Here is a 13,001-nt window from a genome sequence, read left to right as displayed (position 1 = left end):
ACTGGAGAAACTGGGAATCTGTACTGTTAGGACTGCCTCCATCTGAACCAGGCTGGGACCAGTGTCTTCACAAGCTGAAGTAGAGAGCGATTTAAACTAAACAAGGATGGGAGGAATCAATCTCAGAAAAAATAACAAATTAAGGGGTAGAGAATGACAGGAAGGGGACAGAGAGAGAACAAGTTGAGAATGCTCCAGCAGTTAACAACATACCAGCAGTTAAGACAATGTGATACAAAGATAATTAAACAAACAAAGCTGAAGGTTTTGCATTTGAGTGCATGCCACATTCGTAATAAAGTTAATAGATTGTTAGCGCACATTGAGGTGATTAAATATGATCTGATAAACATTACGGAGACTCGCTTCAGGATAACAAGGATTGTATTTGTAATACTGAGCAGTATGTGACATTCAAGAAGGATAGGAAACTAGGTAAAGGTGGAATGGTAGCACTCCCAATCAAAGATGATATTGGTGCATTAGTTAGATTTTCAGGAGATCAAGACTGGTTTGAATTTGGGTGAGAAGTGGCAAATAAAAGAAATCAAGGTGATAATAATCTACAAGCCGCAGAAAACAATAACAATGTAGGATGAATTATATGCATAGATATTTCAGAACACTCAGAATAGGTACATTCCTAACATAAATAAAAATTCTAAAGGGAAAACCCACAATCTGCCATTAACTGAAGAAATTGGGGAGGTTTCAAACTTCAGGGAAAAGCAGATAATTATGCAAAAGTCAAATGATTAGTCAGAATGCAAACACTGGCAGAGAATGACTCAAAGGTTAGTTAGGCTAAATAAATTAGAGTATGAGAAGGAGATGAGCTAGAATTACAGAACTGGATTACAAGAATTTCTATAGGTATCTGAAAAGGAAAAAAGTAAGCGAGTGTTGGTCCTCTAGGGGATGAGAATGGAGAGTTAATTTTAGATAATAAAAGATTGGCAAGCATAATGAATAAGTTCTGAGGAAGGGATACCAGACCCCAAAATGTTAAATCTGTGTTTTCCTTCACAGATGCTGCCAGACCTGCTGAGCTTTTCTAGCAACTTTGTTTTTGTCCCTGATGTACAGCATCTGCAGTTCTTTTGGTTTTTATAGTAAATATTTTGCTTCTCTCTTCACTACACAAAGTGCTAAAATAAAGAGTACATATATATATCAAGAAGTTGACAGAGGAGAAGAACTTGGTGAAGATGCACTGGAGTGGAATACCTGGAATGAGGAGACTTTGCATAGATTATTCTTGTTTTCACTGGGGTTCAGAAGATCAAGGAATGATTTAATTGAAGTGTATAAGACTCTGAATGGTCTTGATGAGATGGATATGGTTTACTCTTGCTGGAGATTTCAGAAATAGTGAACACTCTAAAAAGCAGAGGTTGCTTTTTCAGGAGAGATGGGAGGTTTGTTCAGTCTCTCAGAAAGTTGTATAACAGTGGAAACTGAAGGTGTCTGAATAAGAGGGTGGAAATATAGTCATTGAATATTTTTTTAAGGAGTAAATAGATTCAATTTAGGCAAGGGAATCAAAAGTTATCATGGATAGCTGGGAATGTGTGAGTTAGAGCACAGAAATTTGAGCATGTTACTTGAATAGTCAAGCAAGCTTGAAAGGCCAAATGGCTTTCTTCTGCTCCTAGTTCAGATGTTCGAGAAGTTTATTTCAATAGAAGACAGTAACACAAACGTCAGTGTAATGTTTCGCTCAACTTCCCAACAGGATTCATTACAGAGATTCAATCTTGGAGAAATATATTTCCTAATACATCTGTTTCAATGTTCATCCAGCTCTACACCTTACATCTGTTTCAATGTTTATTTGCAGAATCATTGAGTTGTAAAACATAGAAAAAACCCTTCGGTCCAACTCATCTGCATCAACCAGGCATTCCAATCTGACTCAGTCCCAATTGCCAGCATGTGGCCAAGATCCCACTAAACCCTTCTGATTCAAATACACATCCAAATGCTTTTTAAATGTTGTAATTTTACCCAAGTCCACCATCTCCTCTGACAGCTTGTTCCATACATGTACCACCCTCTCCATGAAAATGCTACTCCTCAGGTCCATTTTAAATCTTTCCCTTCTCACCTTAAACCTATGCCGTCTAGTTTTAGACTTGCCCCACCCCTCCCCAAACTCTGAAGGAAAAGGACCTTGTCTATTCACCCCATCCATGCCCCTCATGATTTTATAAACCTCTATAAGATCAGTCCAGCCTCTAATGCTCCTGGGAAAAAAAAGCAACAACCTATTCAGCCTCTCCTTATTACTTAAATACTCCAGTCCTGATAATATCCTTGTAAATCTTTTCTGCACCCTGTCAAGTTTCACCACATCCTTCCAATAGATGGATAGTAAGAATTATACTTTCTATTCTTAATGTGGCCTCACCAATGACTTGAACAGCTGCAACATGACAACTCAACTCCTATACTCAATGATCTAAACAGTGAAGGCAAGCATGCCAAATGCCTTATTCACCACCCTCTCTACTTGCGACTCCACTTTTAAGGAAATATGCACCTCCACCCTCTCCGTTCAGCAGCACTCCCCTGGACCCAATTATTAACTGTATAAGTCCTGTCCCGGTTTGCCTTACCAAAATTCTTGTTTATCTAAATTAAACTCCATTAGCCACCTCTCAGCCTAATGGCCCATCTGATTAAGTCCTGTTGTACTCTAAGGTAATCTTTTTTACTGTCCACTACATCACATATATCAGTGTCATCTGCAAACTTCTAATCACGCCTCCTATATACACATCCATCAATCCTCATGGCACACCACTGGTCACAGGCCTCCAATCTGAACAGCAATTCTCCATCACCACCCTCTGTTTCCTATCTTCAAGCCAATTTTGTATCAAATTGGCTATCGCCCTGTGGATCGCATGTGATCTAACCTTATTAAATCATTTTCCGTATGGAACCTTGTCAAGTGCTTTGCTGAAGTCCAGATAGACAATGTCTACCAGTCTTGCCTTCATCAATCTTCTTTGTCACCAAATCGCAAAACAAGATATATATATATGATGTAAAATAAACTCATATTCCTTAAACATTTCCAAGATGCATTGTAGTAACACACCCAGACACCTTCAAAGCCAAACACCAACCTGACTTGGAACTATATTCCCATTCCTTTTCTGTCACTGGATCAAACTACTGGAAATCCCTTCCTAACAGTAATGTGAGTGCACCTACACACCATGGACTGCATGTTTCAAGGGAGCAGTTCACCACCATCTTCACCAGTAGAATTGGGAAGAGGATTAAATGCTGACCTAGGCAATGATTTGCACATCACATGAGCCACTCATAATTTTAAAAGACCTTGTTTTCTCCTCGTAACCCTACATATTTCCTTACTTAATTCCCTTTTGAGATTTAACATTGTCTACAATTGGTATGTTTCCACCACTAACGAGTGGTAGATAGTTCGCTGCATAAAATAAATGGCTGCACCTCTCATTGGCTCTTTGGTTATTTGCTTTAAATATGTATGATTTAGTTATCCATTCTTCTGCTAGTGGAAACAACTGAATTTTCCCAATCCATGAAGATAGGATTGAGCATGGGGCTGGTCAGACAAATAGGGGGAAGTCACATTTGACCAGTCAATGTACTTCTTGAATACCAGTTCCAGATCAGCCTAATCTGTCACTTCCTGAGACCCAACTCTATATTTGTCACTTCTCAACTGGACACCTTTGAGTTTGAATCCTCAACTAACAGAAAGCCTAACTTGTGATCTGCTGCTGAACTGAGGGGAGATGATGGCAAAGTGGTAACTTTATTAACCTAGTATACCATAACAGGGCAACATGCAGATGGCACAGGTTCAAATCCGACCACAGCAGCTATTGGAATTCAATCTCAACAAATAAACCTAGGATTGAAAGCTATTCTTAGCAATGCTGAGCATGACCATTATCACTGATGGCTGTAAACATTCATCCAGTTTACTAGTGTCTTTCACAGAAGGAAATCTACCATCCTTACCCAGTCTATCCTATCTGTGACTCAGGACCACAGCAATGTGTGGTTAACTCTGAAGTGTTCATTTAAGTGAAATCATTCAGCAAGCTAGTCAATTCAAGGCTAATTAAAGGCGGCCAATAAACACAAGCCTTGCTGGCGATGCCAACATCCCAAGAGTAGAACAAAACAAGTGTTATCTCTCGAGATAACAAAGTGTGAAGCTGGATGAACACAGCAGGCCAAGCAGCATCTCAGGAGCACAAAAGCTGACGTTTCGGGCCTAGACCCTTCATCAGAGACCCTCTTGGTATGGAAGTTAGAACTATCTGAAATTTTTGACTGTAACACAATCAAAGACCATTTCAGGGTCTCCCAGGGAGCAGGGGGATTGCTTATCAGAAGTTCAAATTTCACAGCCAATTCCCTGGACTCCATTTTGTGAGATTTCCAAAGGTTCCTGTGGCAGCTCTGCTGGACCACATTAGATTTCTAACCATCAATACAGCACAAGATCAGGCCCTATATTGTTACAAGCTGACAAGGACAGAATCAAAAATGACCGAAGTCAGAGATGCTAAGCACAATGAAAAGAATTGACTTCTTGTCCCCAAAGTGAGTTTTAAGGCATGTAGACAGTTAGTCAGGAAAGAGAATGCTACATGTGAACCTTCCCACCTTCCCACCTCTGCCCTGATTAATTCAAGTCCATAAGGCTTGTTCCTGCACCAGTAGCCATTAATGCCAACCCAATGTGTACAAAATGATCAGAGGTATAGATAGAGCAGACAGCCAGAGACTTTTTCCCAGGGTGGAGGCAGCTATTACGAGGGGGCATAGTTTTAACGTGAGTGGAGGTAGACAAAGGGGAGACGTCAGGGGAAGGATCTTTACTCAGAGAGTGGTCGGGGCGTGGAATGCATTGTCAAAGAGGGTAGTGGAGTCGGCCTCATTAGGGGCATTTAAGCGGCTATTAGCTGGGCATATGGAATTACACCAAGGTTAGATTTATACATTGTTGTTACTCTGAGCCTGCACTCTAATGGCTGCCTCAGCTTGAATGCTACTTTGTCCGGCCTGACTCTGACATATTCTGCCTTCATACAGCATTATTATAGGGTGGTGCTTTCAAATTCAAAATATGTACCAAAGTAATGTGAAGTGTATGAACAGAGCATTAATACATAATCATTCTGGAGAACGAGGTCCTGCATTACTGATAAAGATTTCACCCGGCTTTGTGAAGTATTCACAATGGCTTGCTTGACATATGTGGGAACAACCTCAAGGTGGAACCATTTCACATTTATTTGAGACAAGTGCACATTGCCCACACATTCTTTTTGCATTTTAATAAAGGACTTTAATTAGATGCAATTCAACCTCAGGCAAAGAAAGAAGTCTGAAAGTATCCACAAAACACTGGCCTCAGATAAACAGGAGAAAGAATCCTTGAGATTCAGGTCCAGTTTCTCCGGCACAATTTACCCCAAATCAACCAAAACAGAACAAATTACACTGAGCGCAAATTAATTTTCCATGTTCTTTTACAGTAGTTGAAAAAACATTGTGTTAGCAACTTCCATCTGCACAATTGTCTGCATATCTTCATAGAATGAGTCATCTTTATATATTTTTATTAATTGTATCCATTTGTGCACCCAGGGTAAAGCCCTAACATTTAAGATGTTTTTAAAGGGCTGTTTTAAAACTTTTTAAAAATTCTTTCATGGGATGTGGGCATCATTGGCAAGGTAATCCCATCCTAAATTGCCCCGGAGAAAGTGATTTTTTTTTAGAATTAGAATCCATATAGCGTGGAAACAGGCCCTTTGGCCCAACAAGTCCACACCGAACCTCAGTGCATCCCATCAAGACCCGCTCCTCCTATAACCCACTTAAGTTGCACACCCCTGGACACTATGGGCAATTTACCATGGCCAATCCACCTAACCTGCACACCTTTGGACTGTGGGAGGAAACCGGAGCGCCCAGAGGAAACCCGTGCAGACACGGGGAGAATGTGCAAACTCCACACAGACAGACACCGAAGGCCAGAATTGAACCTAGGTCCCTGGTGCTGTGAGGAGGCCGTGCTGACCACTGTGCCAGCATGCCACCCCATAATAAAGGAGGTTTAATAAAGGAGGTTTCAGTGGAGCAGCGGGGAGAAATTGTTTTCTCAAATAATTGGTTTGATAGCTAGAGTTCATGGATTTATGGCAATAAGACGTGAGAGAATTCTTCACACTGTAAATTGGTATGATCTGAAACACACTGCTTGTCTGAAAAGCAGATTCAATAATGAGTGGCCCAACAAGAGTGGTTCAGTGATGTGGCAGTGAAGTGGAATTGGGTTTTCTCAGCTGACCCTGCATCAATAGTTCATGTAATGTTGGAGATGTGAAATTCATATGATTGCAGTGTCAGGGGCCTTGGGATGGTCAGCCACTTTCTAGAACTGCAGCTGTCCTTGGGGTGTGAGGATCCAAAGTGCTGTGATGAAAGGAGTTCCAGGATTGTGACCCAACAACAGCGTTTTTTTTAACTTGCATATTTGTGGGATTTGGGTATTGCTGGCTGGTCAGTAGTTATTGTCCATCTCTAGATGCCCTTCAGAAGGTGACGATGAGCTGCCTTCTTGAACCACTGCGTCCACCTGCTGTAGGTTGATCTGCAATGCCCTTGGAGAAGGAATTTCAGGATTTTGACCCAGTGGCAGTGAAGGAGTGGCAATATATTTCCAAGTCAGGATGGCGAGTGGGCTTGTAGGGGAATTTGAAGGGAGTGGAGTTCCCATGTATCTGCTGCCCTTAAGCTTCTAGATGGAAGTGGTCGTAGATTTGGAAGGTGCTGTCTGAGGATCTTTTGTGAATTTCTGCAGTGCTACTGCTGCTACTGAGCATCAGTGGTGGAGGGGGTGAATGCTGGTGGATTTGGTACCAATCACAAGCAGGCTGCTTGATCCTGGATAATATCAAGCTTCTTGAGTGTTGTTGGATCTGTACCAATCCAGGCAAGGGGCAGTATTCCATCACACTCCTGAGTTGTACTGTGTAGATGGTGGGCAGTCTTTGGGGAGTCAGGAGGTGAGTTAGTCACTGCAGTATTTCTAGCTTCTAACCTGCTCTTGTAGCCACTGTGTTGATCTTCTGCTCAATGATAACATCTAAGATATTGATAGTGAGAGATTCAGTGATAGTAACACCATTGCATGTCAAGGGGAAGTGGTTAGATTTTCTTTCTTTATTCAATCACAGGATGAGGGCATCACTGGCTAAGCAGCATTTATGGCTCATCCCTAACTGTCCAGAGGGCATTTCAGAGTCAATCACATTGCTGTGGGTCTGGAGTCATATGTAATCCAGACCAGGTAAGGATGGCAGTTTCCTTCCCTAAAGGACGTTTGTGAACACTTGGGTCTTGTTGGTGATGGTCACAGCCATCATTTGTGTGGCATGAATGTTATTTGCAACTTGTCAGCCCAAACCTGGAAATTGTTCAGATTTTGTTGCATATGAACGTGGACTGTGTCAGTATCTGAGGAATCGTGAATGGCGCTAACCATTGTGAAATCATCAGCGAAAATCCCCACTTCTGTCCTTATGATGGAGGAAGGTCATTAATGAAGCAGCTGAAGATGTTTGGGCCTTGGACACTACCATAAGGAACTCCTGCAGAGATGTCCTGGAGATGAGATGATTGACCTCCAACCACCATTACTATCTTCCTAAATGCTAGGTATGACTCCAAACACCAGAGAGTTTGCCCCAATACCCATTGATTCCAATTTTGCTAGGGCTCCTTGATGCTGCACTCGGTCAGATGCAACCTTGATGTCAAAACCTGTCACTCTCACTTCCCTTCAGGAATTCAGCTCTTTTGTCCATGTTTGAACCATGTTTATAATGGGGTCAGGAGTTGAGTGGTCTTGGCAGAACCCAATCTCGGCATGTCTGAGCAGAGTATTGCTGAGCAACAATCTTGTTGCTCGATAGCACTATTAATGATGTCTTCATCATTTTACTCATGATTGAGTCTATGCTGATGGGGTAGTAATCGGTTGGTCTGAATTTGTCCCGCTTTTTTATGTACAGGACACAACCTGGCCAATTTTCCACATTGTCAGGTAGATACCAGCATTGTAACTTTACTGGAACAGCTTGGCTAGGAGAGCAGCAAGTTCTGGAGCACAAGCTACAACACTAATGCTGGAATGTTGTCAGACCCCTTAGCGTTTGCAGTATGCAATGTCTCTGTCCATTTCTTGATATCACATGGAGTGAACTAATTTTGTTTGAAGACTGATATCTATAATGCTGGGGACCACTGGTGGAGACTGAGATGGACCATCCACTTGGTACTTCTGACTGCAGATTACTGCAAATGCTTCAGCTTTATCTTTTGCACTGATGTCTTCGGGACTTCCATCATTGAGGATGGGGATATTTGTAGACCCTCTTTCTCCAATGTTTAATCATCCACAACCATTCACAACTGAATGCAGCAAGATTGCAGAGCTCAGATATGGTCCATTGGCAGTGGGATCGCTTTTCTCTGTCTATCACTTTCTGCTTATGCTGTTTGATGTGCCAATAATGCTGTTTGGTAACTCCACCAGGTTGACACCTCATCTTCAGGTATGCCTGGTGCTGCTCCTGGCATGCTCTCCTAAACTCTTCATTCTCCATTGAATCAGCGTTGATCCTGGTCAACCTGGGTTGAGTGGGGTATATGCCAGACCATGAGGTTATAGCTTGTGCTGAAGTGCGCTTCTGCTGGTGTTGATGACCCACAGCACCTCATAGATACCCAGTCTTAAGTTGTTGGATCTATTCAAAGTCAGCCCCACTTAACAAAGTGATAGTGTCACACAACATGATGGAGATTATTCTCAATGTGAAGGCAGGACTTTGTCTCCACAAGGACTGTGTGGTGGCCACTCTTACTGATACTGTCATGGAAAGATGCATCTACAGCTAGCAGATCATTGCAGATGAGGTCAAGTATGTTTTTCCCTCTTGTTGGTTCCCTCACCACCTGCCGCAGACCCAGTCTAGCAGCTATGTCCTTTAGGACCCGACCAGTTTGATCAGTAGTACTGCTCCTAAGACACTGCTGGTGGTAGGTGTTGAAATCCTCCACGTACAGTACATTTTGGACCCTTGCCATCCTCAGTGTTTCCTCCAAGTGTTGTTCACTGTCAAGGAGTGCTGTTTATCAGCTGAGGGAGGATGGTAAGTCATTATCAGCAGGAAGTTTCATTGCCCATGTTTTAAATGAAGTTGTGAGATCCACAGTCAATATTGAAGACACCCAGGTCAATTCCCTCCCGACTATATAGGACCGTGTCACCACCTCTGCTGCGTCTGTCCTGCCAGTCGGACAAGATTTATCTAGGTATAGTGTTGGTACTGTCTGGGACATTGTCTGCAAGATATGATTCCATGAATATGGCTATGTCAGACTGTTGCTTGACTAGTCTGTGAGGCAGCTCTCCCAGTAGTGTTTGCCACTGAGCCACCGTACTGCCTGAGTAGAGTAGAAGTGGGATATCTCACAATCTTTAAAATGTGTATTCATGAGCCGATGGAACGTCACAACGTTTAAGGCTATGAAGCAAGTGCTGGAAAGTGGAGTTAATGTAGATATGTCAGCACAGACTCAATGGGCCAAAAGGCATCTACTGTAATTTTTCATATGAATGCTGCTCCCATTTTATGAAAGGCCTTTATACTGTGGCATATCATTCCACATTACAAGTATTAGATGACAGCACTTCCATTTAAAAATTTTAAAGATATTTCAGAGTGTTTAATGTTGTATAATCATCTGATTACATTAAATACACCCACATTTTGGTTGTATCAACATCAACACGTCTTTCTCTCTCAAGTAAATGAAACTATTCAAATCAGAAACCATCATCCTGTAGAGATTAAATTTCAATCAAGATGCGGGTTCTTTCCAATCACTTTGCAAAAGCAGCTTCCAGCACCTGCAAGGCTGTTGACTATTACTTTGTTAGAAAGCGGAAATACTCGGGAAAGCGTATAACCTTCTCTAACAAGGAAAGTGAAACAACTAGATTCAGTTCATTCTTAACATGCTCACTTGGATCCATATATAACATAACTCATTGTGGGAGTGAATTCCCATACTCAGCTTACTTATTTTCCATTAACTTTACATAAGGGATTGTGCATGTATGAAATGAGCTGCTAGAGGAAGTGTTAGAGGCAGGTACAATTACAACATTTAAAAAACATTTGATAAGGTACATGAGTAGAGAAATAAGGCCAAAAATAGGCAAATGTGAAATAATAGTTCAGTTTAAGATATTGAGTTGACAGGGATGAGTTGGACTAAAGGGTGCATGGCACTATGTCTCTGCCTGATCAAAAATATCCAATCATGCTACAGCTTCCTATGAAATTTGTCGAAGTTTACTTGGGGCTGCAGCTCATCTTGAGTGGCTGGGGCAATTTACGCGTTTGATGATTGTGTAAAGCAGGCGATATTGGATCAGTCAATGAAGTCGATACAAATAAAAATTGGGACATGTAGTGTTTGGTTGATCGTGTGAGTTTGCATTGGTGTGAACGTGTCTGTTCATGTATGTATGCATGTGTTAATGTAGTTGTCCCTTAGAAACAGGATGAAAGTGATTTTTTTTTAGAATTAGAATCCATATAGTGTGGAAACAGGCCCTTTGGCCCAACAAGTCCACACTGAACCTCAGTGCATCCCATCAAGACCCGCTCCTCCTATAACCGACATAAGTTGCACACCCCTGGACACTATGGGCAATTTACCATGGCCAATCCACCTAACCTGCACACCTTTGGACTGTGGGAGGAAACCGGAGCGCCCAGAGGAAACCCGTGCAGACACGGGGAGAATGTGCAAACTCCACACAGACAGACACCGAAGGCCAGAATTGAACCTAGGTCCCTGGTGCTGTGAGGAGGCCGTGCTGACCACTGTGCCAGCATGCCACCCCATAATAAAGGAGGTTTAATAAAGGAGGTTTCAGTGGAGCAGCGGGGAGAAATTGTTTTCTCAAATAATTGGTTTGATAGCTAGAGTTCATGGATTTATGGCAATAAGACGTGAGAGAATTCTTCACACTGTAAATTGGTATGATCTGAAACACACTGCTTGTCTGAAAAGCAGATTCAATAATGAGTGGCCCAACAAGAGTGGTTCAGTGATGTGGCAGTGAAGTGGAATTGGGTTTTCTCAGCTGACCCTGCATCAATAGTTCATGTAATGTTGGAGATGTGAAATTCATATGATTGCAGTGTCAGGGGCCTTGGGATGGTCAGCCACTTTCTAGAACTGCAGCTGTCCTTGGGGTGTGAGGATCCAAAGTGCTGTGATGAAAGGAGTTCCAGGATTGTGACCCAACAACAGCGTTTTTTTTAACTTGCATATTTGTGGGATTTGGGTATTGCTGGCTGGTCAGTAGTTATTGTCCATCTCTAGATGCCCTTCAGAAGGTGACGATGAGCTGCCTTCTTGAACCACTGCGTCCACCTGCTGTAGGTTGATCTGCAATGCCCTTGGAGAAGGAATTTCAGGATTTTGACCCAGTGGCAGTGAAGGAGTGGCAATATATTTCCAAGTCAGGATGGCGAGTGGGCTTGTAGGGGAATTTGAAGGGAGTGGAGTTCCCATGTATCTGCTGCCCTTAAGCTTCTAGATGGAAGTGGTCGTAGATTTGGAAGGTGCTGTCTGAGGATCTTTTGTGAATTTCTGCAGTGCTACTGCTGCTACTGAGCATCAGTGGTGGAGGGGGTGAATGCTGGTGGATTTGGTACCAATCACAAGCAGGCTGCTTGATCCTGGATAATATCAAGCTTCTTGAGTGTTGTTGGATCTGTACCAATCCAGGCAAGGGGCAGTATTCCATCACACTCCTGAGTTGTACTGTGTAGATGGTGGGCAGTCTTTGGGGAGTCAGGAGGTGAGTTAGTCACTGCAGTATTTCTAGCTTCTAACCTGCTCTTGTAGCCACTGTGTTGATCTTCTGCTCAATGATAACATCTAAGATATTGATAGTGAGAGATTCAGTGATAGTAACACCATTGCATGTCAAGGGGAAGTGGTTAGATTTTCTTTCTTTATTCAATCACAGGATGAGGGCATCACTGGCTAAGCAGCATTTATGGCTCATCCCTAACTGTCCAGAGGGCATTTCAGAGTCAATCACATTGCTGTGGGTCTGGAGTCATATGTAATCCAGACCAGGTAAGGATGGCAGTTTCCTTCCCTAAAGGACGTTTGTGAACACTTGGGTCTTGTTGGTGATGGTCACAGCCATCATTTGTGTGGCATGAATGTTATTTGCAACTTGTCAGCCCAAACCTGGAAATTGTTCAGATTTTGTTGCATATGAACGTGGACTGTGTCAGTATCTGAGGAATCGTGAATGGCGCTAACCATTGTGAAATCATCAGCGAAAATCCCCACTTCTGTCCTTATGATGGAGGAAGGTCATTAATGAAGCAGCTGAAGATGTTTGGGCCTTGGACACTACCATAAGGAACTCCTGCAGAGATGTCCTGGAGATGAGATGATTGACCTCCAACCACCATTACTATCTTCCTAAATGCTAGGTATGACTCCAAACACCAGAGAGTTTGCCCCAATACCCATTGATTCCAATTTTGCTAGGGCTCCTTGATGCTGCACTCGGTCAGATGCAACCTTGATGTCAAAACCTGTCACTCTCACTTCCCTTCAGGAATTCAGCTCTTTTGTCCATGTTTGAACCATGTTTATAATGGGGTCAGGAGTTGAGTGGTCTTGGCAGAACCCAATCTCGGCATGTCTGAGCAGAGTATTGCTGAGCAACAATCTTGTTGCTCGATAGCACTATTAATGATGTCTTCATCATTTTACTCATGATTGAGTCTATGCTGATGGGGTAGTAATCGGTTGGTCTGAATTTGTCCCGCTTTTTTATGTACAGGACACAACCTGGCCAATTTTCCACATTG

Source organism: Stegostoma tigrinum, chromosome 2 (genome assembly GCF_030684315.1).
Source record: "Stegostoma tigrinum isolate sSteTig4 chromosome 2, sSteTig4.hap1, whole genome shotgun sequence".
Lineage (NCBI taxonomy): Eukaryota > Metazoa > Chordata > Chondrichthyes > Orectolobiformes > Stegostomatidae > Stegostoma > Stegostoma tigrinum.
This window is presented reverse-complemented; position numbering follows the sequence as displayed.